The sequence below is a fragment of the Scylla paramamosain genome, chromosome 12 (genome assembly GCF_035594125.1).
Source record: "Scylla paramamosain isolate STU-SP2022 chromosome 12, ASM3559412v1, whole genome shotgun sequence".
Taxonomy (NCBI): Eukaryota; Metazoa; Arthropoda; class Malacostraca; order Decapoda; family Portunidae; genus Scylla; species Scylla paramamosain.
In genome coordinates, this window is record NC_087162.1 from 4,118,968 (window position 1) to 4,133,164 (window position 14,197).

General features: G+C 38.8%; 1 long non-coding RNA gene across 5 annotated transcripts in view; it reads left to right on the top strand.

Moving 5' to 3' along the window:
• The first annotated feature begins 1,148 nt into the window (after positions 1-1,148).
• LOC135105550 (uncharacterized) overlaps positions 1,149-14,197 on the top strand; it is a 51,669-nt gene continuing 38,620 nt past the window's right edge. Inside the window, exon 1 of one of the 5 annotated variants that reach the window (XR_010270900.1) lies at positions 1,149-1,229. This is a non-coding gene — a long non-coding RNA (uncharacterized LOC135105550). The other 4 variants (XR_010270899.1, XR_010270901.1, XR_010270903.1 and 1 more) reach the window with 4 other exon arrangements.

The window sequence follows — 14,197 nt, forward strand, 5'->3', positions numbered from 1 at the left end:
ATTTTTCATGAAATTCCATATGGATTTGCTTCTTTCACTCACCATCTGAAAGCGAAAACGAACAAAACATTCTGTTTACGCACACATTTAAAAGAAGTGTTTTTTTTTCCTTGGAAGATATTGTTAATCATTGTGTATCATACCTCTAGAGGCAAGGGAAACAGCTTATTGGATTCACCCTGTTTTTTTCTGGTTATTTGTTTTTCTTAGTCATATATATATATATATATATATATATATATATATATATATATATATATATATATATATATATATATATATATATATATATATATATATATATATATATATATATATATATATATATATATATATATATATATATATATATATATATATATATATATATATATATATATATATATATATATATATATATATATATATATATATATATATATATATATATATATATATATATATATATATATATATATATATATATATATATATATGATCACCTGAAGATCCGCCACCCCAGCCGCACTCGGGGTGGCAGATCTTCAGGTGAGACAATCTGGGGTGGCGGATCTTCAGGTGATCTCATACTTTTAATGAAGTAAACTTTTTTCTGCATTTTTTTATATCCACTCAGTTTTTAATGCGTTCATGTTGTTAGGTTAGGTTAGGTTAGGTTAGGCTAACCTAACCTAACCTAACCTAACCAAGTGAGAGAGTCTGGGGTGGCGGATCTTCAGGTGAGACAATCTGGGGTGGCGGATCTTCAGGTGATCCCTGTGGGGTGGCGGATCTTCAGGTGATCATATATATATATATATATATATATATATATATATATATATATATATATATATATATATATATATATATATATATATATATATATATATATATATATATATATATATATATTGAGGCAAGTGGACATTGAAAATGTACAGATTAAAATGAGACAGTAATTGAAGCACTTGAACCATACTTTGAGGCATCAATGAACTTATTAATTTCATCAGTGGATATACTTGGCATATATTTTTTTATTACGTTAGAATTTAGAAATGCCCAAAATTAATCCAGAAGACAGTTCCCATAAATCATGGTAGATTAATGTAAGAAGTAAAGATAAGTGAAATGGGCCTCGGTATCGGAGCTTTTCGAGCTGTTCGGTGGTGTCTCGTGTAAACTTCAGCGGGAGGGCGAGGCAGAAGTTGTAGTCGTGGTGTTGTCAGCTTCCGGGCAAAGTGCGCGTAATTTACTCTCACTTGTTTGTTCCCTAACGCAATTTGGGGGTGTGCGTATCGGATTATAGTGTGACAGTGTGTAGTGACGTGTGGAAGCCCCGATGGCTGCCTGTAAGCCTCAGGCAAGGCAGGACAGGGCGGTGAACTGTGACAGGCACGGTGAAGTGATCATTATCGTGGGTACACATTTCATCGTATTATTGGTTGGTTCATGATAGATCTAGACAGTTCTACGTTATTTCATGGTTGACTGTGTACCTAGAACAATTGCGTGACTAAGAAAATATGTTAACTGGTTGATATAAGTGAATGAGCGAAGGTCAGGAAACAGTCACGTGATGTCTCTGGTAATTGTGACCTGCGCTCTGCCGGCTTCTCTTGTGTGGTGCAGCGGAGCCTGGTTATAAGTATAGAGGCTGAACCGTGTACCAATCTGTAGACATGTGAAGGTAACGATGAATTGCATGCTGGATGTTAAGTATTCATTTGTCATTATTTCTATTCGATGGACTGCAGCAGCAGATGAGCAGAGATGTGGCACCAATGTGTAACTATCTTTTCTCCATTATAACCCCCTTCACTCATTACTCTATCACCTCCGTTTATCCACATTTCCACACCCTCTCTGTCTCTCTGTGCCTCTCTGGGTGCCTGTCTAGCTCACCATGTGTAGTGGAGCTGGGGCCTCATTGCGTCACATATTACATGTAGTGAGTGGGTCATCCAAGCCTCCCATTAGTATCCTGACCACTGAAGCTTGACGAGTAATTAACCCCTCAATTTAGTACTTGCACATGCAACAGCAGTATTATATTTTTGCTGCAGAGATTACGTAATGAAGCGTCAGTGATGGTGTGTGACGGGGAGCAGATAGAGAACCACGGACAATTTTTTGAAATGGGCGTGGGATGTAGCGAGATAACACTATTTTATCTTCTTATTTAATAAAGACCATGCTTCTGAACACTTCGTCGTCCTATCTCTTATATTTAATAGGCTGAAGTGTAAGGTATTTGAAGTTCTGAGGATGTTTTTTTTTTTTTTTCGTGATTCTAATGATATTTTGTCAAGGGTTTATATATGTTCAATAGGAAAAAACATCATAAGAACATGAGTAATCTTCTCTGTGGCCTTGGTAAGTAGTCCTGGTGAGAGAGCAGTGCATTTGAGAATACCAGCAACCAGCCTAAGACCACAGATGATCGGTCAGGCTGTCATGGGGATGGTCTTTCCTTTATTAATGCGAAGTTCTTGTTAAATTATCACTAGAATAATTAAATCGTCAGTCTGTTGCTGAGGATGAGGTGCCTATGTGTTTCAGAATGCGGTCTTTGTAGTGAAGATCTTGGTGCTATTCCGTAGCCAACTGATGTGTCCAATGATCATGCCATCGGAGAATATTCGCACTGCATTATTGATATCATTATTATTATTATTATTATTTCGAGTAGGCTACCTATTTGATATATATATATTTTTTTTCCACTTCATTATCAAGTATAGAGAGGAAAAAAAATCATGCTCAGTAGCGGTCAATGGGTAAATCAGTGGTGCCAGTCCAGTGTGAGAGGTTATTAATATGAAATTACTCTATGTTGGAATCGGATATTTATAGTGGATGAAATGACAGCCGTGTATTATGCCGCCAGACCATTCTAGCATAACACGACCACCGTAACGCACCGTGGAGTTTTGTTGGAGCGAAACGGGAGGTATTAATGGAGTGTAACTAGATTTTGTACGTTATTTCATTGGTCATCTCCAAGGGACACGTTGTAATAGGCCCATATTGTGAGTCACTTCTGGGCGCACCTCCACTATCTTCAAAAGGTTCTAGTTGAATTTACACGGGTTTTTAAGGGTGTTTCTATCATTCTAATGACAGATTAACAAGATCTATACGTTATTAACAGGAGAAACACTCTTATCAACACGGGCCATAAAAATACCTACCTGTCCATCTATTTACTTACTCAAGACTCGTCCACTCATTTTAGATCCATCCACTTTAGACTCATGCAATTATTTTCTCTCTAGATCTATATTCGCTCTTGATTTATTAACTCATAAACTTACTGAGATATCACGCACACGCTCTCTTGCACGCCGGTTGCTTATCTAAACATCTACTCATCTAACTCATTTTGATATTCGGCCTCTGTTATGCCTCCACACCCATAGACGTGTTCACTCCTACGTTTGTTTATCCACGTACTCATCCACTTTTTCACCTATCTACTCTAGGTTCACTCCCTCGCACCCGCGTATGAAGCTACTACATTTCCACTTCTTTCCTCCTCTTTCCTGCGTTTTCCCCAGCTTTCTCTGTTTCTCGCTCCCCTCTTTAATGCAGCTGTATCCAGTCTTTTTATATATATGTATGTTTTTTTATATAATTTTTGTTCGTCATACACAGAAACCTTCCTCCATCATCCGGTCGTGTTTTATTTTTCGTCTTTAATCCCTCAAACACAAAAGCAAAGCCTCCCCATCAATACATCTCCACGGGTGCTGGCTGCAAGCTGCACGTCTGTTGGCAGCACCACTCACGTTCACTCCGTCTCCTTCCGCCTAATCCCAGCACATCGTCTGCTCCTTCCTCGCCTCTCGTCCTTCTGTTCCCAGATTAGTGCTGAAGAGAAGAAAGAATATATATATATATATATATATATATATATATATATATATATATATATATATATATATATATATATATATATATCAATCCTTTATTATTACATATTCTTCTAAGTATTAATATATATATATATATATATATATATATATATATATATATATATATATATATATATATATATATATATATATATATATATATATAAAACCAATGCAATGGCAATTCTTTGTAGTTTAGTGTATAATGTTCTCTTTCTCTTTCTGTCACGATTATTTCGAATACATTTTCATTACTGGAATACATACGGTGAATTAGCACACCAAAGGATATTACCAATTATCTGATAAAACAATACGAATGCAAAACACAGTGTTGCGTGTTGCAGGCGTGCAACCGTGATGATGGTGCGTGCGTTTAGACGCCTGTGTTGTGCGCTTCGTGCCACATTATGCAAAACACTTCACTTTTGTTCATATGGAACTAAGCTGGCGAATAGGTATCTTTATTTGTTCTTGTTTGTTTTGTTTGATCAGGCACGAAGGATTTTACATTTTTATTTTCATTGGTTGAAGTTTTATGTGTGCGCGCGCGCGTGCGTGCGTGCGCGCGCGTACGGACAGGTAAATTACTATGTCTCATCCCACCACCAATATTTTAGCCTTTAAAATCACAACACTTCGCCATTCTTTAATTTTTCTAACTTAAGCTTCAGTTTTTTTTTTTAACCATGCATTCAATTTTCTTCCTTACCTTCAATGTGGTAACACTTAGATGTAATTTTCCTAGTGGCAGATTAAAGTCGTACTCATTTATTTCCTCAGAGACAAAACTCTATACATCGTGCCTCCTTTCATACACTGAAATTGTAATCATCATCTCTTGTCTTGTATCCTTCTCCATTTTTAGACCTGTATTCAAAAATGCTTTGCTGTCTCACCACGACTATTTTGAACAACAACAGAGATGATTAGCTGGGTTCTCAAGTGTTTCTCCTGTTCAAGAGTGTTTCTTCTGTTAATGATGTAGAAACCTTGTTAAAACTGTAAACACCAGAATCACTTCAACTAGACTCTATTGTAAGTAGTCGAGGTGGGGACAGAAGTGTTTCAGAATATAGCCCTTAGAGATAAGGCTTAGAGAGAGGACTAATGAGCTGACATTCGAGGGACACGAAGGCAACGGACCCAAATTTGCTGCTAATTTGCTGTGATGGCCAGCCTGGCACGATCAGCTGTTGTTTCACATGACGCGACGAGGAGTGTGACTGGCTGAGGGTGCACAGTTCTGGTGGCGTGTGATATTCATGGGTTGGCGCGAGTGGAAAGCTCTCTCCGCTCTTGTTCGGTTGTGGTGGAGTGTGGTGGGGTCCGGAGGTGTGGGTATAGTGGGTGTGGCGCACAATGGCCTGACAGCCTGATATCTTTGGGTTCCAGTCGTTGGGTTTCAGGCATTACTGTTCTTTTATATTGTACTTGGGGAATTTCTTTTAGAAGTTTGTTAGTTTCTCGTGCCGCTTCATGTTTGGCGAGTCATAGTGTGTTGGATGTTGTTACTCGCCACTCGCTGCTTACCCTGCACGAAGCTCCTTCCTTAACTGCTGCAGTGTGCTGTGCTGTGCTGTGCTGCCTTGTTTTGTTACTCTTGTGTGTAGCCTGGGAGCGTAGGTACTGCCGCAACTCAAGAGATGTGGGGAAAGTTTTACTACATTACCGAGACTGTTGTATTTCCACGTCCTATTTTAATTATTATTATTATTATTATTATTATCATCATCATCATCATCATCATAGTCATCGTCATCATCATCGTCATCATCATCATCATCATCATCATTATCACCACCACCACCACCACCTCCATTATTAATCTTTATAATAAGTCCTTGTCACATACTGTACTGTAACGAAACTTACCCATCATGTATCATGCAGGACTTGCCGTGAGTGTAAAAATCTTTGTCGGGACGAGTCAGATACGGCTGTAATAACCCCGAGAATGTGGTGCGTCTTGGATTTTTTCCGAAGTCCAAGGAAGCTCCGCACCGCCCCATCAGCTGAGCCTAAACTGCGTCCGTTCGTGTTTTTTTTTTTTTTACAGAGTTTTGGTGCCCATGCCCCTTAGTCCATGACGTGTTACGACGTGTGTGACGTAACGTTTTTCTCTGCCAACAATTAATGATTTTTCTGGCCAATGCCAAGGCTGTTACTGTAAACAGGAGGGAACCGCTTCAGGTATGAGATGGATATCAGTTTGAATATGGCTGCCGTCGTGACCAAGTGGAAGAAGTGCGATTACTATTACTGAAATTTTATCATAAAATTACATTTTCGAGATGATTTATTGAGTTTGCGGTCGTACGACTTTAAGTTATACTGCAGTCTGTGTGTATCTGGAGTGTAACAAGCCTTGTGAGTACGTAGCTGACACGATTAGATTGCATCAGTTAGTCTGATGTCCTTGGGGGTTATGGTAGTTTAGATTTGGGTAGGTTAGGTAAGGTTACGTTTGGTTAGATTAGTGGGCGAGGATCAGGGGTGGGTGTAGGTCCCCCGGTTAGGTTAGGTTAGGTAAGGTTTGGTTAGGCTATTGTCCCCAAGGCGGGAGTCCAAGAGGACGAAGCCTTCACGCTGAGGTTATGTTAATGTTCGTTTTTTAGGAAAATTTCCTCAAAAGTGTCAGTTTTTCTCCTTAGATAATAATATTTTTGAAGTCCATATTTCACTTTTCTCCCTCCTTCTTCCCCACAAAAAAAAATAAATAAAAATAAAAATAAAAAAATAAAAATATTCCCCACAGGCTCCTAAGGATTTTTTGCAGGCTTGGGTGGTGGGTGGGAGGATGAAGGACGGTCCTATTATAAAGAAATATTCATAGATTTTGTATTTATTTAGTTTTTACGACAGTACCTTCACTGATAGGCATTTGTTATTATATTGCCCAGGGACAGGTTCACTTAAGTTATGCCAAACTTAAAATGCTGGATATATATAAACGTTAAAGTTAGAGCTTTTCCCATTTTCTTAATTTTCAGAAGAAGGATTGGAGACCAAAAACTAAAACTCGAGACGAATAACATTATACTGAGAAGAGTTTAACGCTGAAATCATGTTTTCTGGCGCTAATTTTAGTCATTTTGAAGAGAAAACTTTAAGATTACTTTAAAATTGACGGCTTCGTGTTCTGTATTTAACTCAAAAGGGGCAAATTCACTGAAATGGCACGTATGGTTTATATGGTAATGCTGTGTGTGGGAGGCGAGGCGGCGCATGAAGGCCCCGGCACTTCGTAACACCCAATAACATGCGAGGCGGAGGTGATGAAGTGTCAGTAAATGTTTATGATACCCTGTTTGGAGCATATTCCCCGGAAAACAAACACAGCTGTCGCCCGTCCGTCCCTCTCCTGTCAAACCACGCCACACCTCCAAGCCCTTGTCATATCACACGGCACCACAGCCCGCCAACCCCTCAGCTGCGCCAGACTCTCAAATCCCCGCTTGTTTACCAGTGGCGGGGGGTCAGGGATATGGTCGGGCCAGTAGGAGATGAGTTGGGGTGTGGGGGGGGAAGGCATGGGCGTGGAAGCGGACCAGGAAGGAGTGAGGAACGACCGACTGAGGGAACAGATCGAGGAGGAGAGGTAGGAGGGACAAAGGCGCCGTGCAGGGACAAAAGAGCTCGTAAAAAAGAAAAAGGACAGGGAAGTGTACTAGTGAACTGGTGGTACAAAATGGGTTATCTCTAGAGGCGTACTGTCAGCGGGTGTCTCTATAACACCAGCCTCCTTATATGTTGACAAGGAACACCGGGACATATTGCCTCGTCCAGTCAGCGGATCTTTCATGCTGTAGGCGGCTGTTTCAAAGGAGTTGCTGGAGCGGATAAAATGAATACGCAGAATGAAATGATACTTGTTACCTGCCTCTGCATCGGGTGACGGATATTGGACGTGTCTGTGCGTGTGTGTGCTGCAAGAGACGAGCGTGAGTTAGCTTGGGAATAATACTTGAGACGAGACAGACCCGTGCGAGAGGTGGATTTAAGTTAAGCGGGGAAGCGGGAAAGTTTTGTAACGTCTCCGTGGACAACAATATTTTTCTGCGATGATCGAGGTGGGAGTCTGCTAGCGGGAAGCCCTGTCTCTCACTGATCGATGTAGGTGTTGCTGGTGGAATAAGAGATTGTGGTTTCTGTTATGCACTTTTTTTTTTTTCTCTCGTTTGTCAGTTTCATCATTTAGTTAAGAAGATGACAAGCAAGATGGGTTTTGGTATGTCTTATATTTAGGAATGCTGGAGAAACTGATAAATACGAGTTTTTTTGTTTTGTAAATTTGATCATATCGTTATGAAGCAAAACATTAAACTCGGCTGTCGATAAATTTTAGGAATGGTGGAGAAACTGATCAAACTTACGGAACTCGCTTGGAATGGAAAGTACGAGTGATTTGCAGAGTGGGAGAGTGGTAGCGTGAGATGATTTTCAGATTTACGCCGAGGTGGAAGTTTAATCAAGTCGCCGCGTCCCGAGCTGGACGGGATCATGTTCTCGTCAGTTTTAGGGAGTCGGGGAATAATTCACCGTGGCAGCGACAGGTACACGAACAGGGGGGAAAAAGTCTCGATAATTTTTTTAGGCAAAGTTGTATAAGAAGTGAGTAATTAGTTACCTTAATCTTTTAAAATCTTAATTCTCGACGAAAGTTTCAGCGGCCGTAATCAATCTTGTGCCCACTGGTGTCTTTGTCATTAGAATAATGTTTATTTAACTTATCTATCAATCTCTTTATTTATCTACTATCTATCTATATCTTTCTATCATAATATATATATATATATATATATATATATATATATATATATATATATATATATATATATATATATATATATATATATATATATATATATATATATATATATATATATATATATATATATATATATATATATATATATATATATATATATATATATATATATATATATATATATATATATATATATATATATATATATATATATATATATATATATATATATATATATATATATATATATATATATATATATATATATATATATATATATATATATATATATAGATAGATAGATAGATAGATAGTAGATGAATAAAGAGATTGATAGATAAGTTAAATAAAAATTATTTATATATATATATATATATATATATATATATATATATATATATATATATATATATATATATATATATATATATATATATATATATATATATATATATATATATATATACACAGAGAGAGAGAGAGAGAGAGAGAGAGAGAGAGAGAGAGAGAGAGAGAGAGAGAGAGAGAGAGAGAGAGAGAGAGAGAGAGAGAGAGAGAGAGAGAGAGAGAGAGACCATAATGATGTATGATATACGTGAAAACTTACAAAGCGTTCGTATTGTATTAAAAATACATTACACGATATATAAATTCTGCACCATGTAATGTCCCTTTAAATATAATCTGAACGCCTCGTAAGTTTTAACGCATATCATTATGATGTATAATTATATATTTAATCATTTAATCTACTATTCTATTATATTAATCTTGATATATAGATTAGTATTTCCATCAAATTCCAGTCACGTAATTCACTTCGAAATGGAGGGCATTCAGTAAGTTTTCATGTATATCTGTTTAGCTAGACATTCATGTATTTATTTATGTTCTTCACCTATTATATATCAGTATGCTCCCTTATTTTAGCATTCGGATTTTCCTTTATAATCCAACCATTTAACTCCCTCCTAAGCACAAGAGACGCGCATTTGCTAAGCTCCATGCTCAGTGTGGATACAGGATCCTAAAGCGCTCGCTTGCGCGCGTGCGCACGCACGCACGCACGCACGCACGCACGCAAAGAAAAAAAAAAGAACGCAAGCAGAAAGAAGTGGTTTAACTCGTCTAAGTGAATTCGAGTGCTCCTGAGACGCTTTGCCGGGTCGCCGCGCTAAGGCTTGTATTCTCAAACACTTCAGCATCTTATCACGACTTTAAACGTCTCCTAGGAGAGGTTATTGGGGGGTTTTCGAGAGTGGCTTCATGATTCTACTAATGTTTAACGAGTACTCAACCTTATCCATGGCAACCAAAAAAAAAAAAAGCTCCCCTGAAAGAAAAGAAAAGAAAAAAAAAAACGAACTTGTATGTGTGGCGTTTGAAAATACTCACTAAGGAAGAACACAGGTATACGGGAGCTCTCGTGGCTGTATCTTTGTGTCCGCACCGCTTGTCTTACGTCTTCCGAGGGCGAGGCAAGGCGATGGCAGGCTCTGTTCTCGCTTCCAGATGGCCAGGAGGCGTCAGTGTGAGCGTATTAGTATGCAGCGCAATGCCAGGCAGGGGGGTGGTAGGAGCCCAACAATTAAAACAGTGGAAAACAACGCGTGGAAATGTTTTAATAATTTGTGATGTTTTCTTATTGCTATGTGGGGTTGAAGTGAAAGCGGGATAGGTTAGGTTAGGGTACGTGTGAGGTTAAGCGGTAAAGTCGGAAAACTATAGTCCAACATTTATACGACTATTCATCATCATCATCATCATCATCATCATCATCATCTTGGGGGACTAAATTCTGGAATGTTTTGAAACAGTAGCCCTTAAAAAAAAAAAAAGTAAGGAAAATGGACGTGATGAAAATGGTGTGACAGGCCAGCCGTGTGTGTGTGTCTGTATGTGTGTACGCGTGTGTCCTCTGTCATTACCGTAAAGTTCCCCTCCTCCCACCCGCCTAGGCTCCTCTCCCTCCCTCCCTTTGTCTATAGTGTCGTATTGTTTAAAGGGACAAGAGCCACCACTCTGAGCCTCACTGAGCGTGTAGATCACAAAATTATGTCCCAGGGTTGTCTGCACGTGTGGCCTCTCCCGTACGTGTGTGTGTGTGTTTTATCGTCGTGTGTGTTTTTACCTGTTTATTTTGTGATTTAATTGGTATTGGTTATATAATATTCTGTTTATTTATTGAATTATTTGTTGATACATTTGATTATTGTAATTAGATAATGTGGTCAGTATAGCTGAATGTGTGCATGAGAGAGAGAGAGAGAGAGAGAGAGAGAGAGAGAGAGAGAGAGAGAGAGAGAGAGAGAGAGAGAGAGAATATACGTAATTCCCAAACGGCGATTATTTCTCTTTTAAGTATAAAGTCTTTTAACTATAAAACAAAATATATACTAATAATTTTCTGTCGTCCCTTAGCATTTCATGGCTGTCGATGTCTTCGTCGGCTGGCCTGTGAGTGTGGGCTTGCTTGCTTTCTTGTTGTTGTTGTTGTTGCTGCTATCTTATCACACTCTCATAACGTATATGTCTGTCTGTTTCTCTGTCTCTGTCTGTTAGTTTATCTCTCCTTCTGCCTCTGTGTATCTGTTTCTCATCATCATTAATTACCGCCGCAAACTTCACACACACACACGGACACACACCCACTGCCACACCCACACAAGAGAACAGAACACAACACAACACAACACAACACACCACACCACACCACAGCACATTCCCTCAGAGACTCATAACACCCACACATCCTTCAATCCCACCACCACCACCACCACCACTTAATGGAAGCCAACCACCCCAATAAACCAGAAATTTAGGTACATTCCTGTATTTTTCATCTTTTTGTATTGTTATTGTTGAATGTGCTCCAATTTACCATAATTTTAAAGCTGTACGGGAGAGAGAGAGAGAGAGAGAGAGAGAGAGAGAGAGAGAGAGAGAGAGAGAGAGAGAGAGAGAGAGAGAGAGAATAATAAAAAAAAGAGGGGAACGATATATATATATGCGTCCTGCCAACCTCGGAAACCAGCGGCATTAAATTGAGTGCACAAAAGGGAGGTTCAATTTTAGCTGCGCATTATTTATTTATTTATCTGTCTATCAATTCATTATTATTATTATTATTATTATTATTATTATTATTAATTGTAGTAGTAATAGTGGTAGTCGTGGTGGTGGTAGTGTTTTTTATCATTATTATTTTCATTGTTATTATTGTTATTATTACGAGTATTTCTGGTGCTAAAAAAAATAATATATATGCATGGTTGAGCTTAATGATTATTCATCAACATATTTTCAAGAGCCAGACAGACAGACATGTATAGCTAAGGTCACTGAACACTCTTGACACACACACACACACACACACACACACACACACGCACAGAATAGTTTGATAGCGCAGGGTTTCATGTTATTTATCCGTCATTCAATTAATCACAGATGTTGTTGTAAAGTTGTTTCCTTTTAATTTTTTTAGGGCCAGTGTCATTTTTTTTTTCCGTGCCTTTCCAGCGAAGGTGAAGAAAAATAACACTGGTGAAAATTTTAGAAGAAAGTTTGGGTCGTATTTAGCTTCCAATTGTATTAGTGGTATGAAAGATTTCTCAGTTTTTCCCTCCTTTTGTTTTACTTCTTTTGAATCCGGTTTGAGTTGCCCCGGAGAAGTCAGCTGCCATTCACTTCACCACGTCCTGCAGGGAAAGGAAGGACAAAAGTCATGTTGATCGGGAAAGGCTATGTTCCACTTATTACGTAAATAGGTTTAGTAAATGGATTAAAAATAGTTTCTCAATTACATTAATCCTCGTTCTTAGTGTGTTGCTTTTTGCTATAGTCGTTAAGAGTTACAGATATAGAAAGTTTTCGGCATACAACATTCCCGTAATATTTCCACACGTCTTAAAAAAATCACTGTCACGTAGGTGGCTTCAGTAAATGGATTAAAATAGCTTTCCAGTCAGTTTCCGCTTGTAATATGTTTTTGCTGTAGGCGTTAAGTCACAGATACAAAGGGTTTATAGCTTACAACCCTCCCTTAACAATTATTTATACGTAACTCCTGAATTTTTGTGCCTGTATCTCAAAACTCGCTGTCAATCAATCTTTCATGTTTCGTAAGCCGCATATTTTACATGTAGGACTTAGAGGTTACCTTTAACCTTTCGTATTTCCACGTCTTGTATAGAATTTATAACTGAAGATAAAAATACCTAAATAATTAACGGATGGTGAGGGCATGGCTGTGACGTAAGAACACACCACACACACACACACACACACACACACACACACACACACACACACACACACACACACACACACACACACACACTCACACTCTACAGCATTTCCACGTCCGGTAACATAAATACATAAAATTGTGCAGTGATCATAGTACAGAGACAAGTAAAAAATTAGTGCGTGAAATTAGTATTTGATTTATGTTTTGAAAAGTGGAAAATGTGTACGTGGTAGTTTTGAGTCGTGGGGAAGAACACGTGGGGCTTGCACGACAACTGCGGCGCTGGAAATTATGCAGGAAACAACACAGTGATGAGGCAAGTAATGACCCTTTTATGAGCCTCTCTTTCCTCTCTCTCTCTCTCTCTCTACATATTTCTCGCATATCCTTATTCTTTCTCTTCCCTCTCTCTCCTTTACTTCCTTTTGTCTCCCCTCCTTTTCTCCCTCCTCCCTCTCTGTTTCCTTTGTTGAATGTAATTTCTCACTCCTTCCCGTTCACCATCCACAAACCTGCCTATCCACCAGTCTACCTACCTGCTTCACTGTCCACCTGCTTACTTACGTGCCTACCTGCCTACATTTGTACCTGTAATTTCCCTCATCATAAATGTCATTACTTCATCATGTAAATGTCCTGCAATTCTTTACTTACTGGAGACGTAAAAATTCGCACATATAATATTCTGAAATTACATTCAAACGAGTGTATGTGTGTGTGTGTGTATATTCAATTGCTTTCATTTATATTACTATTCTTTTTTTATATGTATAATTATTGTTAAAGGGAAAGATATTAAACAACATTTCAGAATTACATTTACATAGTTTTCTTTCAGCCTCTCTCTCTCTCTCTCTCTCTCTCTCTCTCTCTCTCTCTCTCTCTCTCTCTCTCTCTCTCTCTCTCTCTCTCTTTCCTCCTCCTCCTCCTCCTCCTCCTGCTGCCTCTCCCCCCCTCTCCTTGCCTCGGGATATGTGTAGTGCCTCACTGGAAGGTTTACGCGCCTGGGTATACATATGGTCGGGGAAGTGAGGGAGGGAGGGACGGAGGGACGCTGGGTGATGCTGGGACACCAAATCACGAATGTTGGAGGCCTTGATCAATAATATCTGGCCGTCTTCGATACGCTCGATTAAGGATCACCGGGCGTCGTGCTGCGTTGCCAGGGGGTGTGCCTTGTTGACGTGTCTCGACTTCTCCCATGGGCGTTGTGTGATCTCGCGAGCTTAGGGATGATTTCACAGTCACTTGGTAACGTTCCCGGTTGAAAGCCTT